Source organism: Strix uralensis, chromosome 5, assembly GCF_047716275.1.
Source record: "Strix uralensis isolate ZFMK-TIS-50842 chromosome 5, bStrUra1, whole genome shotgun sequence".
Lineage (NCBI taxonomy): Eukaryota > Metazoa > Chordata > Aves > Strigiformes > Strigidae > Strix > Strix uralensis.
Genome location: NC_133976.1, coordinates 60019673 through 60029753, shown reverse-complemented (window position 1 = coordinate 60029753; position 10081 = coordinate 60019673).

Here is a 10081-nt window from a genome sequence, read left to right as displayed (position 1 = left end):
GCCATAGAAACATCAACTGGATCAGAAAATAGCACTACTTTTGTAGCCCTTTTCAGTGCCTCACCAGTGGCTGACAGCTCATCACCAGAGAAGGCTGAATGAGCCAGGAACAAACTATGAAGAGGGGTGATCTACCTAGCAGCTCCCATCTCTTGCCTTCTGGGCTGAAAAATGCCCTTTTGTCCCTCTCAGTGGCTGTCTGAACCAGACAATCCTCATCTGCCACCTGCGTCACTTTCCCTGTCTTCAGCAGAGTGCTGGGGCAGGTGCCACAGCCACCGTGGTTTTAGTACCTAGTGGGAGTTTCGAAGGACACAATGGATTAAAATGAGCAGAAGGAAGGGGGTTGGGGGCCACCACTGAGGAAGAAAGAATACATGCAAATGAGTCACTTTTCAGGTAATTCATTAGTCCTGCCTGTGAGACAGATTCTCCCATCTTCTGCAGGAGTCCAGCCATCTACAAAAGCTTTTATGATGTCCTAATTCATTTGTCTCTTAATGTGTAAGCAGAAGCAATCTCAAGTCTGGCATTGCCTTAGCTTTCCAGTACTTGACTCTGCAGCCTCAGCTAATAATGTTCTTCAGACAGACCTTCCGGTATGTGATTTTATGGATAAAAAGCAGACAGTGCACTTGAAGAGAGGTCAGGTTGGCACACAACTACAGAAAGGTTGCTTTACTACTATGAACTGCAAGGGAAAAAAGAAAAAAACCCAGCTATATAGCCCAAACAATTTTCATAGCCTGTGACAGAGGCACACCAGAAAATACAGAAGTATTTTTAAAATATCTGTGGTTATAAAAACATGGGATGGCTTCTTGCAGGATATTTATTTGAAATGCGTGAAAGCAACTAGTGTTAGGTGTCACCCAGGGGAACCAAACTAGGGTTTTTCTTACCCAAAGGCATAGGCAGCTTTAGCAGCTGGAGTTAAACTTTGGCTCAAGTGTGCGTAATTTGTGGGCCAGAACACAGAAGGACCTGCAGTCAGCTGCAGGTCAGAAGTGACCATTTCCCTGAAGTCTGAGTTCTCATGCTGCTACATGAGTGGAAATACCATGACTCAGAGAGCAACTTAAGAAGGAAAAACACCCAAACCATACTTTTGCCCTGTAATCAGACAATTTATTCCAGTATGCAACTCAAACCCCCAGCAGACCCCCATGCGTCTGTGTAGCTTTGGAGATGTTCTGCCCTTATCCAAACCCTAATAGTGACTTGCTGCTCCCCTTCAAAGATCCTGTAATTCCCTGAGCTGCAAGAGCCTCTCTCTTCCACTGCCTCTGCTACTTCAGCACTTGGCCTTCCTCTGGAGGGATGCAGCAAGGAAGCTCTTAATGGGCCCCCATGGGACATCACAGGGAAGTCCAGGAGTGAGGAAGAACATCAGGCACATAATTCATGACCTGCCTCAGGCAGAAGGGGTCAAACAGCAGCAGCAACAACAACAAAAAAGCTAGAGTGGATCAATAGGAGCTCCCACTGGATCATGTTAAACAAAACAAAATGCTGAAAGCCTAGGAATATTGTGCACTTCATAATATTCCTAGGATCCCCAGGAAGAGGACAGGGAAAGTTGCAATGCTATCGAAGTGGAGGGAAGGAGCCTGGGGAGGGCTGGCTCAGGAGGGGAGAGGACTGCCAGGGGAGAGGAGTTCATATCTCCTCTGTAAGTGGATGAATGTCTACTTTGTGGTACTGCAGGTGGTATTTTTCCTTCTCTAGTCTGGACACAGATACTTTGTGCTCACCCAAGAGGGCTTCAGTGGACTGTTTGCTTGTTTTGCCATTCTGCATTCTGGCCAGCCTGACATGGCTGTCCCTGGCAGAGGTTGAAATTTTGATGTATTGTCTAAATTTGGAAGTGACCTTTTCCCTAGGTTTTGTAAGCAAAACTAATGAATCACTACAGTGCAATCTCTTTTACTCTCTCTTCATGGAGTTTGACCTGAATTATAGCACTGATGAAGATGATGTGTTGACAGGACAGGTTGCAAGGATACTATCTCCCAGTCTGAACTGCTCCTGCCCAGTATCTTCGCCTGTTATAAAGACTTTTTTGTCTAGTTCTCACTCCTCTGTCAACAAAGAGTTTATTCTCATCTTGGGACTCCCTTTGTATGGCTCTGAGGACACATCTTCATGCCCTCCTGCCATTCCTGTTCAGGACCTACAGAGGAATTCAATAATACAAACCATCCCAGCTTCCAGCTCACCCTTAAGGTCTCATCAGGTAAAAGGCTGTTTGACCCAGCAGGGCCCTACACTTTGTGGGAGAAGTAGGGTTTGGGGTATTCAACAGGAAAAAGCATGAATGATTGTCAATTTTCCCATTACCAATTTCTTTAAAAATGCATGTCTAGGTGCTGGGAAGTCTAAAGTTTAAAGAAGATAGGACAACTCTCAGTTTCTCTTGTGCTTCCTAGAACAAGTCACCTAAAAAGGGGGGCTTTAGTGACCAGCCTTTGACTGATTTTAATTTACTGTCTTTCTTTATAGATATTATATGCTCTCTACAGCTTCCTGAGTAGGGGAAGTGGAGGGGGAGGTGCTGATCTCTTCTCCCTGGTATCCAGTGATAGGACACATGGGAATGGTTCAAAGCTGCACCAGGGGAGGTTTAGAATGGACATTAGGAAGCGTTTCTTTACTGGGAAGGTGGTCAAACATTGGAAGAGGCTTCCTAGACAGGTGGTCGATGCCCCAAGCCTGTCAGTGTTTAAAAGGCATTTGGACAATGCCCTTAATGACATGCTTTAACTTGGTCAGCCCTGAACTGGTCAGGCAGTTAGACTACATGATCATTGTAGGTTCTTTCCAACTGAAATACTTCTATTCTATTCTATTCTATTCTATTCTATTCTATTCTATTCTATTCTATTCCTGTAATTCTATTCTATTCCTGTAATTCTTTCCCACCCTGCAAAGCTGCAGAAGTCAATATATGCAAAAGATCAAGGTTGGTTTTGGATCATAAATCATGGGGTTTACTGTGTCAAGTAACTGCAGGAGAATCTTTGCATGGAAATCAGGTGGATAAGAGTATCACTTTACATTCTGTGACATCTTTTCACCATGGGGATGACTCAGCTTCAGGTGGAAGACAAGGATGCAAGACAATTTTCACTTCCCCATCTGGGCTGTTGCAGCCCTCGTGTGCTGTCCCCTAGGACACGCTGCCCTCTCCTGCTTGTCTTTGAGAGATAGAAATGGTTCAACCAGTGATCATCTAATACTGGCTCTGTCAGCCTGAACATTGAATTCATTACTGGTAGCTAAAGCACTGTTTCACAATACTGTTTGCAAAGCCCATCATGTGAAAGGTGTTGACTGGTTAAAATCCATGCAGGGTGTCAGAGCCAGTTGGGAACTTTATGACACAGTAATGCTTTTTTCTTGTGGAAATCAAAGCAATTTTAGAGAAAGGTAAGGTTGGCAAACTTGTACACACTGAAATCTGTGACCATTCCAGACAGATAAAAGCCCTGCTATTCATGAAATATAGAATTTCTTTATGCCCATATAAATTATCTATGCAATAACTGTTTTTCAGAATACCTCACAGACTGGACTGCTGGATTTGAGAAAAATAACTATGGAAATAGAGGAAAGCCTTTGAAAAAAGTAGGCTTAACAATATAATATGACTAGGTAGTTAACTATGCCTCCTTTTAATCAGGGCAGACAGCAGCCTTAAGAAAAACATAGGTAATATAACTTCCTGAATGTTTTTTAGCAAACAGCTGTTTTTCGAATTCCATGTAGGACACTGGGTCAGCAGCAAATACATGCATTTGCTCTGTACACACAGAGCACTACACCACTAGGCTGCTGGTGATTTGATTCACAATTCATTAAAAAAAAATTATGAAAATTCTTCAAATTCTTGAAACATGTTGTTCCAACAATTTTTAAAAGGTTGTTTTTCCATGTTTGAGGTTACTTTATTTAAAAATAAATTAATTATGGTGAAAAAATAATTGAAAGTTCAACAGCAAGACAAAATATTATGATCAAAATGAAATGGTTCTATTGAGCTGAGGCTATTGAAAGGAAAAAAAATCCCTTTTTTTTTTTGAGTTGTTGAGAGTTTGACTTTTTGTTCTGATTTGGTGTAGGAGCATCTCTTCAATTCTCAGAATATTCCCAGCACAAGAAGGCTGCTTCCCATGAAACCGTACACAGGAGGTGAATGACTCTAGACCAGTCTTCTCAGGAATGGGACAGTAGCTGGCAGCTCCACCCCATTAGTATAGCATAAACATTTCCCATACAGCCAAAACACTGAGGGTCAGCTCAACGTCACTGACTTCTGCCTAATGCTAGGCTCCCTTTGATTGTGTGTGCTTTTTTTCATATCAGCACATTGAAAAGAGCTGTCTACTGAAACAAAACAGTCCAGTGCACACATGGTTAAGAACACAGGACAAAAAGGGTCAGTCTCACACTCCCAACCTGTGCATTGCATGGTCAATTTGAAGGTGGGGGGGCGGGTTACCATACTCTAGGCACTTAATTTTTAGATGATTAAACTACTTCTTGCAGCTTTCTCTCTTGAAAATGTAGACACAAGTACTTCCTGAAGGAGGTTAGGAACACCTCTTTCAGGCATTTACCTGAGGATAGTTTGGACTGCCCATTTGGAAGTGCCAGTCTCCTCCCCATTGGCAAAAACGAAACAGGTTGCCATAGCACTGTTTAAAAGATATCTTCTGCTGGGCATCTCCATAATGGAAAATGGAGTGAAGGCCTCATTTTTTAACTGCAGATACCACTACAAAACAACAGCAGTCCAGTGTAGCACTAGTGATTCATGGGAGGATTCAGTGCCTTCTCCACATCTGGGTGATGAAGAACTGTTCTGGGACACAGGAAGTTCATTTTCATGCATCACTATGGACTTTTATTCACTACCAAACTACAACTAATTTGAAATAATTAGCTAGAGGTCTTAGACTTTTTGTTTTACTCTATTACCTGTTCCTGGAGCACTTTTTTTTTAATTTCCTGGAGAATTGTTTTTATTTCTGTACATGTAGTCTCTGTAGCCTTCTTCGGTATGTGGGGAGAATTGTTGTGCTTCCCATGTTTGCAAGGGTGGCCTACATTAAGCACATTCCTTCTTTATTTTAAACTTTCTGTCAGCCAAACAGCAGACGGATTAAAGCTAGTTTATAGCCATGCTGGAGAGTTCTCCATGGCAATTGCTGGTCAGAGGCTGAAATGCTATGAAAAGCATAACCTTTGATCTGTCTGTCCCTTCCCACAAGTAACAGCTCCTGCTCTGTTCCAAGCAAAGAGCCAGGCTCCCCATAATTGGATTAACTAAAGATTTTTGATAGAAAAACCTCTACAAAGGGCTTGAGGGGCCTGGCAGGGGAGAAGCAGCATTATGAAATAGAAGAATGGATTAAACAGAGGAAGTTGCTAAAAAACCACCACCAAACTTTGTGATCAGTGACCTGGACTCAAACTTTTGTGTGCTTCCTCTTGCAGTGCTGCTGCTGCTGTTGTTATTATTTTTGGCCTGGGAGAAATATCTTTCTGAGTCCATTTCACCTTGATGGCTTATTGATGCCATTTTAAATGTCAATTGATAATAATTGTGCCATAAAAAACCCATAATAAATGTTATTAGTTTAAACCTACAGTGTCCCTTTTATTAATATTTCTAATTTATGAGCTTGTTGAGAAATCTACGGAGACAACAGGGCTAATAAATCTGAGGTTAAAAGGACTCCAGAAGGCATGCTGCATGGGCTTTCTGCTAGATCACTGCCAGCTGTTGAACTTTGAGAAGATCAGAGCAGCTCAGCTGGCACTGGGGAGATTGTCAGAGTCCAGTAAAGCATAAAGGATGGAAGACAACCTACAAAGACATTAGGCTCCAGAGGTGACATGGGCAATTTGCAGCCGCACCATCACTGGCAACTGCCTGTGCCCCTGTGCACTGGTGCCTCTGACTGTCTGAGCTCATAGACTTGCTTTGAACAGATGACTGAGCACAAGCCCTTGGAGGTGGTGTGAACTGCAGCATCCATGCTGTGCATAAATACTGGACAGCTCTGACTGAGTCACATACAGACTCAGAGCTTAAAGGAGATGCTTCAGAGGCGTCAGGTGGAATATCATCCTGTTATCATCTTTATCCAGAGGAAGAGACCAGTGGGGCAGGAATGGTCATGCTTTCTGACTGGCAGCATAAATACAATTCTTCTTCCTCTTCAAGACAGGCAATATAGGACAAAAAACTCCCAAGTATTGATCCCAGGTTGATTTCGAGTCTGCACATCCAGGATTTTTCACTTTCTGAAAGCACACCATATTTTAAAAACCTCACAGGCTTTGTGGACCTCTAGATTTGCCTGGCACAGGCAGAATGAGTTGAGAAAATCAACACAGCACGATCTTGCTCTAGACAGCTGCCTTCTGGTGTAAAGAGTTGCCTTCAGAGCTCAGCAACCCCAGGGAAAGATGTGTTTCCTGCCTCAAGGAATTTATAGACTAAATTAGACAGGTAGCACAATAATTGTAACAAATGGAAGTCATCTGCATTTCCAGGTCAAGCAGAAATGTAAAAATATCCCCAAACTGCCCTACAAAAGCCATCATATTAGAACTTGACAGAATAATAACTTCTTCATTCTGTGGTAATTTAAAAGTAAATAATTTATTGTTTTGAACATAAATAATTTGTTACATTTCAGCAACTCAATCCTTTGAAAAAGGGGGTCAACTGAACTATTTTAATTTGCAAAATGTTCATTTGCATTTCAAACTTCTATTTTTTGCCGCTCATCTTTATTTTAACATAATACAAAGCAAAGAAATTCCAAACTACCAGTCATTCCAAAGAAAGTATTTAATTTTTTTAGTTAATGGAATAGTATTTACCACTATTTCTTCCAATTTTTTATTAAAAAATATTTAAATGTTCAAGTCTTTTGGTATTATTTAAACATTTTGATAACAAATCTGCCTTTTTTTCTGAAGAAACTTTTGTACGCAAAACATGGGATTTATGCATCATTACACTGCTGCTTTCTAATCCTCTTTCAAGAGTTGTCTCTTATTCATCCTATTTCCCGATTTAGTGCTGGTTGTGTTTTTCTGTATAGAGGAACAAAAATATATTTCTCAGTCGGCATTGCCTTCAGTTTTAATAAAAAGAACAATACAATAAGACACAACAAAAATAAAGCCTTCACAAGGAAGCTTTCAAGTTGTAAATTTGCATGTGCTCATCTCATTTAAACAAACACAGAAAATCAACTTGTCCCTGTGAACAGCAGGGAGGTTTGAAGGTGCAGACTAAGACAGAATAGTTATACAAACAGGCATGGTTTGATTTTGTGACATGCAACTACAGCGTTGTCTCAGCAGGTGCCTACCCACAGCGAGCAGGTGGTGGTGGAGACAGGCAGCGCATACTCTGTGAATACGGAGATACTCTGGTTTCACTTGGTACATGTTGTCAGTGTGATCACTGAATAAAGGTATTTCACTGAGATGAAAACTTGGAGTGTGCCTGTCTCAGCTCTCTTTTCTTCAGAAAATTTTTAACACAGAGGTACATGTATTTCTTTGGGAGCTGGTGTGAGTGTTCATAGAGACATAACTGCCAGAAGGCTACGTTTCTTCCTTTCAGAATGGTGTGTATTTAACTCAGCAAAAATGGAGCTGGAGCAAAGAGGAGGAATAGGAGGTGTATTTTTTGCCCTGAGAGTCTCTAGGCTAATTTACCCAGCCAGTGATCTCCAAAGTTGGGACTTATCAGACTTTCTGGTGAAATCCTCCTCCTCCCCCTGCAGCAAGAAATTAGCCACTTGAACACAAAGAGGCTTTAATAACAAACCAAAGCCAAAGCTTTCCACAGCAAAGGAAAATGTGTCCTTTCTTGGGCTTCACTTGGCAACTGAAGCAGACAAATCCATGGGCTTCACTCCTGCACCTACATAGAGCCTTCAGAAAAAGGACAGCAGGGGAGGCTTAAAAAACAGAGGCTCCTGGTCCCTAAAGCTGGTTGCCCTGTGCCTGGAAGCTTTCAGATAAAAGGTAGCACAGTAAACATCAGAGTCCAGACACTGTCATATATGCTAAATTAATACACTGAAGGCTGGGTCAAGGACATTCAACTCATGACATCTGGAAAGTGAGTAAGATTTGAAGCCATTGCTCTGTAGGAAGCCAGTAAAAGCAAGATCTGCCCCTTTTTTAGTGCCTTAGGCAAGCTGAGTAGGGAAAGTAAGGCATTTGTAAAAGAATGCACCAGGTTTCTCCTTGTGCTTTTTCATGGGTGTTGCATCAGGAATCACAAGGAAGAGGGCAGTTTTCATAGAGGGTGCAGATTCAGAGCATATTCCTTTCCCTTCCCTCTGCATACTCTTCTTAACCTATAAATTACCCACTCCCTCATTCTACCTAAGCAGAGAAGGGGAAGACATCCCTCTTTGTGTGCCCAGCCAGAATCACAGCCACTGTCAACAAAGCAGGAGAGGACGGCTTGGCCAGAGCAGCATCCCTCTGCGTGCACTCATTGAAATGTCCTCTACTTATGGAAAGGGCTACAAGACCTTTTGCACCCACGCAACAGCTGTCACCGCATCACACAACCAGGAATGCACAAGATCCTCCTTTACACAAACAGCTCCATTGAGCCACTGGGCAGAGGGATGCAAAGGGAGCAAAGAAAAGCACTTCCCACTCTCTACCCCATGCATTTCATCAGTGTGAAGGGCACTCACCTGTCTACCCTGTCACCCGGGGAGAAGCTTGATTAATAAAATCAGATAATTAAATAGTCTTCATCATGACTGGCTGCACCATTTTTTTACGTCTCTGATTGTTCTTTTCCCCACCGCCCCCACCACTTTTCCAGTATCTTGAATCTGAAAAAAGCCGAAATCCTTTCATCTTATCAGGTGTGGTTTATTGCCCCCTGGTTATACAGTAATTTTGGTCTCCACTCCATGAAGAGGTCATATGATGGGATATCGGCTCAAGAATTGTCAGTTCATTGGTCAAATAAGGCAGAGCCTGCCAATACAATTATAAGAGTCTGATAAGGAAGGCGCAGAGAAGAATCAGCAGGAGAGGGAGACACAACCATAGCAATTTAAAAGGTGAGGGGCAATCCCACAAGGCAGCAAGAAATGGCACTCGGGAAGGGAGAGGGAAGGAATGGGAGTGTATCTAACCACACATTCTTCCCAAAATAAAAATTAACGAGAAGACAGAAGAGGTTCAGGAAAGGAATAGCTGGCATTCAACCACATTATCCGGGAAATCTTCTCCCCCTTCGGTGGACATCTGGCTGGGAGGTGCAAGTGATTGGTGGGATGATTATCAGGCTAGCTTTTCTCATAGCTCAGGAGAGAAAGAACATAATGTTTTATCTTTAGGAGTATAGATGGGGAGTAGAGGACACTAATTCCTATTCTAAAGCATGTTGCAAGGGCCATCTCTTTTTCTCTTGTGACTGATAAGATGGGGTGAATTTGAAAAGCATCTGTTTGGAAAGTTCAGAGGGTTTCCAAAGTTGTAGAAAAGAGAATCTGATCCAAAGATAATGGCTGGGGGGGATGGCTGAAGGATAACCTGGGAATTGCTGGTGAGGGAGGTTTCCATGAGTGACACCTCTTTGTATGCAAGAGAAGTTTAGAGGGTGTCTCTCTTGATAGTAAACGGCACAAGGGACAAGTATTCATCCTGTCGATTATTTTCTTAACTCCATAATAGTAAAAATCCAGTGGGCTTGTCACAGATTTCAGCCTGAAAACAGAAAAGGAGGATAACTGCCCCACAAACAGGATGTACCAGAAAGAAGCAACCCTTCCCAAGACATTTTTTACCTGGGTCTGCGAGGAGCGCACCTCCTGCTGGGATGGCCATGCAGTTGTTCATAGCTCTGTAAATCCACACCAGCTGGGGAATGTTTGGCAGTGGGTGGGGTTGGTAAGAGTTTTCACCCCCACTTCTGTCTTCCTCAGATACGGGAACGCAAGTCTTGTTCCCAAGCTGATCAGCAGAGAGGAGCAGGTACGTGTGCTCACTCGTGGGTCGCCTTTGTTTCTCCTCT